Source organism: Mus caroli, chromosome 9 (assembly GCF_900094665.2).
Source record: "Mus caroli chromosome 9, CAROLI_EIJ_v1.1, whole genome shotgun sequence".
Lineage (NCBI taxonomy): Eukaryota > Metazoa > Chordata > Mammalia > Rodentia > Muridae > Mus > Mus caroli.
In genome coordinates this window covers 58317024-58325953 of record NC_034578.1, presented here as the reverse complement: position 1 = coordinate 58325953, position 8930 = coordinate 58317024, and the positions used below count along the sequence as shown (strand labels likewise).

Sequence of the window (8930 nt, the reverse complement as noted above, 5' to 3'; positions counted from 1 at the left end):
TCAGATCCGCACTGGGTGGCCCACAATGTCTGGAACTGCAGCCCCAGGGGATCTGATGCCCTCTTCTGGCCTCTGCCTGCACCTGTACACACGTGTGTGAATACACACACATACACATGCATGCACATGTATATGTATACAAGTAAAATAAATTAAAAAAAAATAACCAAGTGAGATATATCCCTTACAATGAATGCTGAGTTATTTGAATCTCTCAGATTCCCATCTCCCCTCCCCACCTTCATGCTGACAGATTCCCATACCTTACATAGATGGGAAACTGAGGCATGCTCCTAGGGTTTTCCATTAACAAGGGACAAAGTCAGAGCCAGGCCTGGGCTGAGTCTGTAACTCATCATGGCACATCAGAGCCCGCTCTTATTTATTCTTGTCTATTTTTGCACTAGCAGAGAAGTTAGTACGATGGGCATCCTCCAGCGTGTGAGTTCTCAGGATATAATTCACTTTAATCTTTTAAGCATTTGACAGTATTTGCTCGAAAGAAGGAGCAACAAGTACATAATTATTGCACTAATTAAGCTGCCAAAAACACAGGCGTGCAGGAAGAGCACCTTTGAAACGGGAGCCCACGACGCATTAGCATCTGCTGTAAGCTTATTAATCACCTAACAGGCAATTAGCAAGCTGTTACTGTTTGAGGCTGCTATGTAAATAAATTCTTGGGTTAATTTCTTCCTCTGATAATAAAGAAAACATTATGAAAATTAGCTAAGCGACAATGTAAATGATCTTCACTGTTAATTATACGACAGTGTTACATATGCAAGGACCCCAGAGCTGATAGAGGCCCTGGCTCCCTCCCTCCCCATTGCCCACTCCCAACCCCCACCTTGGCTGTATTGCTTTAAAAAATAAAAATGTTGACACAGGTAAGGAGAAGGGGGAGCTTTGGGGACTGAAGTCACAGCTGTTTGCTTGCAGCTTGCCCAAAGCAACTGTCAACTCCACAAACTGGGATGCTCCTTGGCCTCAGCCTTAAGTGGTGGCCTTGGGCTTGGCCGGTGATTCCTTCCAGGCCGGGAGCAAGGGAAGGGGCAGAGGACCAGAACCAGGGTCTCCAAGTCATGGCTAGCAGTTCCCAGGGGAGAGCTCCTCTGCAGTGCTGGATGAGAGGGTCTGGGCTGGTGAAGTGTCACTGTTCACCGCCGCACAGTTCCAGAACTAGGTGTGGCATCTGCTAGTCGGGGGCCACTGGCTCATCCATCTGGTGAGGAATGTGGGATGATGCTCTGTGAGTTCAAGCCTCCACCACTGAGTGGCTACAAATGATTGGTTGCTTCCCTCAGTCTCAGTTCTACAAAATAGAGGTGATGGGCTAGGGGGAGAGGGGGTGAACCCCCTGAACACAGGGCATGCTGGGAAAGCTCAGATCCTTGGCACTTATGTGAATGCCTGGCGGGCATGGTGGCTGCCTGTAATTTTAGCACTCTGGAAGCAGAGGCAGAAGATTCCTGGCACTAGGTGGCTGGCTAGGCTGTCTGAATCTGTGAGCTCTCTGTTCAGTGAAAGACCCTGCTTTGAACATAAGAAAAAGAGCAACCAAGGAGGACATTAACCTTAGGCCTCCACATACATGTGCACACACATACATACCATGTAGACACATGAACACAAGTATACACAAACTACATGCACATACACACATGCTGCTTCACTGGATGTGATGGTCACCACACCTCCATGGCATTGTCTGTGATGGACAATGTGATGGACAATGTGATGCCCAAATCCTGGGCTCAGAGCTGCCCACACTCAGAGCTCCAACCAAGTTTGCTGTCATCATCAGCTTTGATCTGGCCATTCAAACTGACAGCAATTTCACACCTGACTCTAAGCAATGATGGGAGCCTAGAGAGGAAGTGTGTGTGTATATGTGTGTTTGTATGTATATATGTGTGTGCATGTATGTATGTATGTGTGTATGTGTGCATGTGTATGTGTATGTATGTCTGTATGTGTATGTGCATGTGTGTGTAGTGTGTGTGCATGTATGTGTGTGAATGTGTGTTTGTGTGTGCATGTGTGTATGTATGTGTGTATATGTGTATGTATGTATGTATATGTATGTGTATATGTGTGTATGTATGTGTGTGTGTGTGTGCGCGCGCACGTGTGTTGAGATATTCAGTCCCACCTATCATTATAGCAAACCCACAATGGGCAAAGTGGGGACAAAGTCAGCAGCTAGCTTTCTGAGAAGCTGGGGCCTGGACATTTTTGGGGAGGGCCTGAACAAGTCCTGTGTGGCATCATATAACTGCTGAGCAAAGTTCTGAATCACATGGTAGGTTGGTTCTTGCTTATGAAGGCTCTCTGAGTGCACCCACACATACACACAAAATGATATTCAAACAAGCAGAAATATCATACTCCACCTTCGCATTGGCAAACATCAGAAGGGTGCTGATGCTGCGCTGGTGAGGATGGGGGAGGTAGGCAGTTCTGGCATCCTGTGAGGGGGAGTATGGTACAGCAGCCCTGGAAGGCAGCGTGGCAACCCTGATGAAACACCGAGTGCACAGCCCTTTCTGCCCAGTTCTTGGTTTCATGTTATTTAGCCTAGCTGATCAGCTCTGGGGGCTGCAGAATGACTTATGTGTGAGAATATTCACTGCCATCATAATTGCAATACCAGGGGACTAGTGACATCCTAACGTCCATTAATAGGACACTTTAATAAATTACGGGCATCATTAGGACAGAATGCCATGCAGCTATTCAGAGATACTCCAGCACTCTGTGTGCTGAGACAGACTGTTATGTTAAACAGGGCCTGTGTCACCAAAGACCCCCATGTCTATGAAAATAATTTTGTGCATATATATCACACATCACACATTGGTGGGTATACAAGCTCACCCTATACAGAAGGCTTTGCACAAAAATAAATTTGCCTCTGACCAGCCCTGGGAGGTAGACAGCAGAAGGAAGAAGCCATACTGGTCCTGATGTATACATATGCTTGAAGAGGCCATCCTGAAGCACTAACGGGCCTTTGTGTACTCCAGTCTGTTTCATAGAGTTCACTTTGCTTCTTGTTCCCCCTTTCTCTCCAATCCAGGATCCCAGGAGACACTAGCAACACAGTGTGCTATACCCAGGTATAGCCTACTGGTGAAAGGGCCTGATCAGTTTGTCCATTGGTGATCCTGAAAAAGCCTATTATATTAGTAAGGCTTCATGGGGACTGGCGCCCTGGCTACTAGCATCAGTTTCCTGCAGTCAGCTCAGCACCAGGCCCTCCCTTTTAATCAAGGGACTTGGGCAAGGGCAAGCTCTTTTGGGGTTTTGGATTTTCCCATGGAGTCTATCTATTGATACACACCACACACACACACACACACACACACACACACACACACACACTCACTCACACACACGCACACACACACAACATGCACTAGGACATAGCTCTGAATCTCCAAAATACATTAGGGTATAACAGACACACACACACACACACACACACCTTTTCTTATTAGACTCTGCCTCCCTGTTTTAGGAAGCACTGCCCCTCACTGTTGAGTCTACCGCGGCCACTGAACCAGCCTTTGTCTCATGACAGCACCCTCATAAACTCAAGACAGAGCTCACACCTCTTACACTTGCCCCTCGTTCCCAGGCAGAGGTCTTTACCGCTCTAACAGGGTCTCTGGCAGGCCCCCTTAGGCCTTCCGCAACTCAGCCAGTCTCCTTTCCACACTCTTCAAACCTTGATGTGCTTTTAAATCTGTGACACCTAGAAATAAGTGAAAATTCTGGAAAGCAGCCAACAGCACAAGCCAAAAATGAGGCTGTCACCCGCTGATGCTGGAGGTGCCAGCTCTGGCTAGGTCACTGAGAGGCAGACCTCCTTGGTTTAGCAGCTGGATCATATACTATGGCCTCTATTGATCTTGCTGCTAACACACACACACACACACACACACACACACACACACACACACACACACAGCTCTTAGACAGACCATTTGCATGCCAGTGTCTATCCCCCATCCTCTACTTAGGCCTTCAAGTCTTTGAATCTAAACCAGAGCCAGTTCCCACTCCACCCAGGTCCTACTTGTCCTTGTTTGGACACCACTGTAGTGCAGACCACTTTAGGGCTGTGGAGGTCTCCATCCCAGAAGAGTGATGGAGAACTTTGGTCCTTTGCTGGCTTCAGCACAAACCAATGAAATGAGACAGGGTCTATGTCTTTGTAAGGTAAGGGGAGGTGACATCTAACCTGCCATTTGGAAAGCTGTTGTTACCTCCTCTCAGTTGTGTCACACAAACCTGCTATGACCTTTGCACCCACCAGAAGGAGCAGCTGACGCCGACATGCACTCACTGGCAAAGGCAACATGGCCAGTGAGCTTTAGGTTGAAGTTGGTCCAGCCCTTCACTAATTTGGCTTGGTTGGGCCATTGAGCTATGAATGTACCAAATGTTGATGAGCCAGCCCCCATGAGTGTCTATCCACTGTTCAGACTTCAGGCTTTTGCTCCAAGTGGCTGAGACCAGGGAAAACATCCAGCATGATGGGCTGAAGTGTAAGGAAGATGTGGGCCTGCTGCTTTCAGCATGGCTAGGACTATGGGCCTCTTTCTATAGTGCCTTCTCTGTTTCATCTTCATCTTCCTCTTGTTTCTGTGTATGTGTGTGTGTGTATTGCATGTGTGTACATGTGTGTGTGTGTGCATGTGTGTTTTTGTGTGTGTGCATGTGTGTGTGCATGTAGAGACCAAATGGCACCAGGTGTTTGCGGTGTTTGCCTCAATTGCTCTCCACTTCACATATTTGAGGCAAGGGCTCACATGGCCTGGCTGGCTTCTAACTCCTTATGTAAGGAGGTTGGTGTTTGAGTTTGCTTTCTATTGCCAAGACAAACACCATGACCAAAAACAACGTGGGGAGAAAGGGTTTATTTAATCTTATGGTTTAGTTCATCAGGAAGGGAAGTCAGCGTAGGAACCTTGAGGCAGAACTTGAGGCCATGGAGGGATGCTGGTTTTTTGGCTTGTTACCCATGACTTGCTCAGCCTGCTTTATTACACAATCCAAGACCACCTTTCTAGAGGTAGAACTATCCACTGTGTGTTGGGGCACCCCATACCAATAATCAATTTTTAAAAATGCTGATAGACTTACCCACGGGTGAGTCTGTTTAGACATTTTCTCAATTGAGCATCCATCTTCCTGGGAGACTCTAGCTTGTATCAAGATGACAAAAAGAACTACCCAAAACACTTGGCCTTGAACTCTTCATGCTCCTGACCTGATAGGATTACAAGTACACACTCCATTCTTGGCTCTTCTGTTCTTTCTAACATCTGTGTACACATATATACATGTATGTACACATACAACCCCATAGCTTTGTGATAGCAGTGCTTCTTCTGCTGACCACAGAGGAAGGTTGGCAGGTCAGCCGCTGGTTCCCAGAGAGCAATCCTAGAAAACTCCACATCAACACCATTGACCTTGGACCAAGGAAAGAAAAGGGCTTATTGGCTCTATACTGTTTTGGGCCTGGGCTTTGTTTCCACTTTGTTTCCAAAGCTCAGTTCTATTTCAAAGACCACGCTAAGCATTCTGGGAAGCCTCCCTTCCCAAAGTACACGTAACCGAGACCATGGAATGTACAAGGAATATAAACATACAGGAAATTGAAAACAGCGATGTGCCTGTGCATTCCTGTGTGCATGCATATGTGTACATGAACATGTGCAAGCCAGAGGCCAACCTTGGCTGCCGTTCTTCAGGTGTCATTCACATTGGCTTTAAAGACAGTCTCGCTAGCCTGGAACTTATCAAATAGCCAGGGAGCCCTGTGGATCTGCCTGTTCCTCCTCCAGCACTGGAACTATGTGTGCCCAGATTAATATCATGGGTTTGGGGGCTCAAACTCAGTGTCCTGTGCTCTCCTTGTCCTTTAATGACTGAACCATCGCCTCAGCCACCCAAAGCAAATACTTGAAGCTAATTATTTGTGTGTGTGTAGGTGTGTGCATGTATGTGTGTGTATGTGTGTGTGTGTATGTGTGTGCATGTATGTGTGTGTATGTGTGTGCATGTATGTGTGTCCATGTATGTGTGTGCGCGCGCGCGTGTGTGTGTGTGTGTGTGTGTGTGTGTGTGTGTGTGTGTGTGTGTGAGAGAGAGAGAGAGAGAGAGAGAGAGAGAGAGAGAGAGAGAGACGGGGGCAGGTGAACCATGGTGCATGTGTGGAGGTCAGAGGACAATCTGATGGGGTTGGCTCTCTCATCTACCTTTATGTGGGTCCCAAGCATCTACGTTAAATCACCAGCCTTGCACAGCAAATGCCTTTACACACTGAACCATCTCACTGGCTCCCAAATTAGACTGTTTACAAAATAGTAATTTATCCTCCAAAGTATTTACCCAATAAGTTTTTTTAAAATATAATAGACTAACCCAAAAGACGTGGTGGTCCTCATCTGTGACGTGAACAGTATCCTCCGGCTGGAGCATGGGAGAGATTGACAGCAGCTGCCCTTGTGGTCCCTCTGGGCACACCCTAGGGGTTTGCCCTTTGCTTTCCTCTTCTGTTCTGGGGTCTTGGTTCTGGTCCTCTGGGTGTTAAGCTGGAGGGATCATCAGGAGCGCTGACAAGTCTTCAGTCTCCTGAGGAGGACTCCAGGCTCAGAATGGGGAGGCAGATCTTAGCAGAGTATCTCCTTAGCTCCACCCACCCACCAGATGATCTCAGCGTGGAGCATGGCCAACTCGCAGTAAGTTACTTACTGTGTCCTGCCACTGTCTGACACATTGTCCTCACGGAGAGCCTTTCCAAAGAGCCAGGCCTGTTTCCCCAGTCTCACAGATGAGGAAAGAATCAGAGAGGTCCTGTGGTTGGCTCACCATCACACAGTAAGTAGAGCCGGGCCTGTCAAAAAGCAGCAACCCCAAATCTCCACCCATAATTCACATCCACAGCCTTACAGGCGGCAGACACCCTGGGAGCCAAGGCTGTGTCTCCTTGTCCCCACTTCATGGCTGTGAGTCACCCTCCACAGAGCTGCGGGGACTGTTCTTGTCACCCACTGATCATTTACCACTACTGCTCTGCTCAGCCCAGGCTTCTCAGCAGAAGAGACAAAGCCAGGCACACCCTTCCCTTCCCATGTCACTGAGGGCCCTGCCTGTCGCTGTAGCAGACCTTGAAGCAGACCAGTGCTTCTTTACCAAGTGGCTGTGGGCTGTTTGCTTGCCCTACAATTCTGCTGGCTTCCTTTGCATAGCTGAAAGCTGTGGGTTGCAATGGGGTAAGGGCTGTTGTTCAGGAAGTGCTGATCACAGCCTAGTGAGCAGGGATGCCCCCTGGCCCCGCCCTGACCCGCTTACCCCTGGCACCGTCCCGCCCCGCCCCTTGCCCCACCCTGCCCCTACTCCCTTCTCCTGCCTGACTCAGGTGCCTCTGTCCTCTTGCTCTTTTCTCCTTGGTCATCTCTCTGAAGCCTCTAAGCTAGGACCTGTGACCACAAGGGTCAGGGAAGGCCCTGTGGCCCAAGTCACAAGCGTATCAGCTGGAGTCTCTCTGTGGCTAGGGCCAACACTGCTGGCGTCACCCCTGAGCACGTGAGCTGAGGTATTTCCAGGCTTTGAGAGCATCCAAGGTGTGGAGACATCCGTGTGTGTGTGTGTGTGTGTTTAAGGCACAATTCGCATCTTATAAAAGGAGCCATTTTTAAGCTCACCAGTGCCATTTAGAACGTTCAGTGTTGTGAAACCATTTCTATCTAGTCCCAGAACATTCTCTTCACACCTAGCTCTCCCCATTTTCTGTCTCCTCAGCTCTGCTGCCAGCATTATGATATGTCTGGGTGAGCGTTCTCAACTCACACCTTTCATTTAGATGGGGGGTCTGCGTAACACGTGACCTTTGCTGCCTGGTTTCTCTCACTCAGCATACGTTTTTGAGGTTCATGTGTCTTGTAACATGGACGAGTGCTTCATTCCTTTTTACAGCTGACTAATATTCCACTTAGCCCCTATTAACTAAAAAAAAAAAAAGACTGGGCAATAGTGGTGCCTGCCTTTAATCCCAGTACTTGGGAGGCAGAGGCAGGCAGATCTTTCTGAGTTCAAGGTCAGCCTGGTCCACAGAGAAAGTTCCAGGACAACCCAGGGCTACACAGAGAAACCCTGTCTTCAGTACAAAACAAACAAACAAGACTGGGGAGAAATAGTAACATCCAGGTAAAATACACCAGTTGATTATCCAAATACCAAACATTCAGCCCTGAAAAAAAATATGTGTGTGTGTGTGTGTGTGTGTACACACACACACACACACACACAGATTGAAGAGTTATATTTAGGAATGTGTGTGTGTGTGTGTGTATGTAACAATAATGAAAAAGAGGCCATGAGTTTGAAAGGGAGCAAGGGGGATATATGAGGAAGTTTGGAGGGAGGGAAGGGAAGGGGAGAATAATATAATTGTATTATAATCTCAAAGATAAAAGAAATAATTTTAAAAAGAAGAATGGGCCTATTGTATTTTTGGTCAAGGGCTTCCCTGTGGCCAGGTTGGCAGGTCCAGGCAAATATGGACAGAGTTCAGAGGGAAGGAGGAGGGGAAAGGGAATTGGGGAGGGGGCATTGACTCTGATGGAGGTCGAGAGTGAGCCCCTGTGTTGTAAAGAATACAACCCCATTCCCACCAGAACGAAGGGACAAATCATGAAACAGGCAGAAAGTCCCATCCCCTGCTGTCAGGTGTTTATGTTTGAGTAGAGAAAGGTAAGCTGTCCAGTCCTCAGGAGTAAGGATCTGTGTGTGGGGCTGGGGTCAGGGATGATCAGGGAAAGAGGGACACTGTCGTAGTTAGGGACTGTTGCTATGGTGAACCTCCATGACCAAAATAACTCGGGGAGGAAGGGGTTGGTTTGGCTTACTCC

At 48.0% G+C, this 8930-nt stretch overlaps 1 long non-coding RNA gene across 1 annotated transcript; it reads right to left on the bottom strand.

Annotated features, from left to right (window-relative positions):
- Positions 1 to 445: 445 nt before the first annotated feature.
- LOC110302636 lies at positions 446 to 7346 on the bottom strand. The gene is made up of 3 exons (XR_002378826.1): positions 6442 to 7346; positions 5155 to 5336; positions 446 to 1315 (listed from the first exon to the last, which is right to left on the bottom strand). It is a non-coding gene; the product is annotated as an uncharacterized LOC110302636 (long non-coding RNA).
- Positions 7347 to 8930: the final 1584 nt, after the last annotated feature.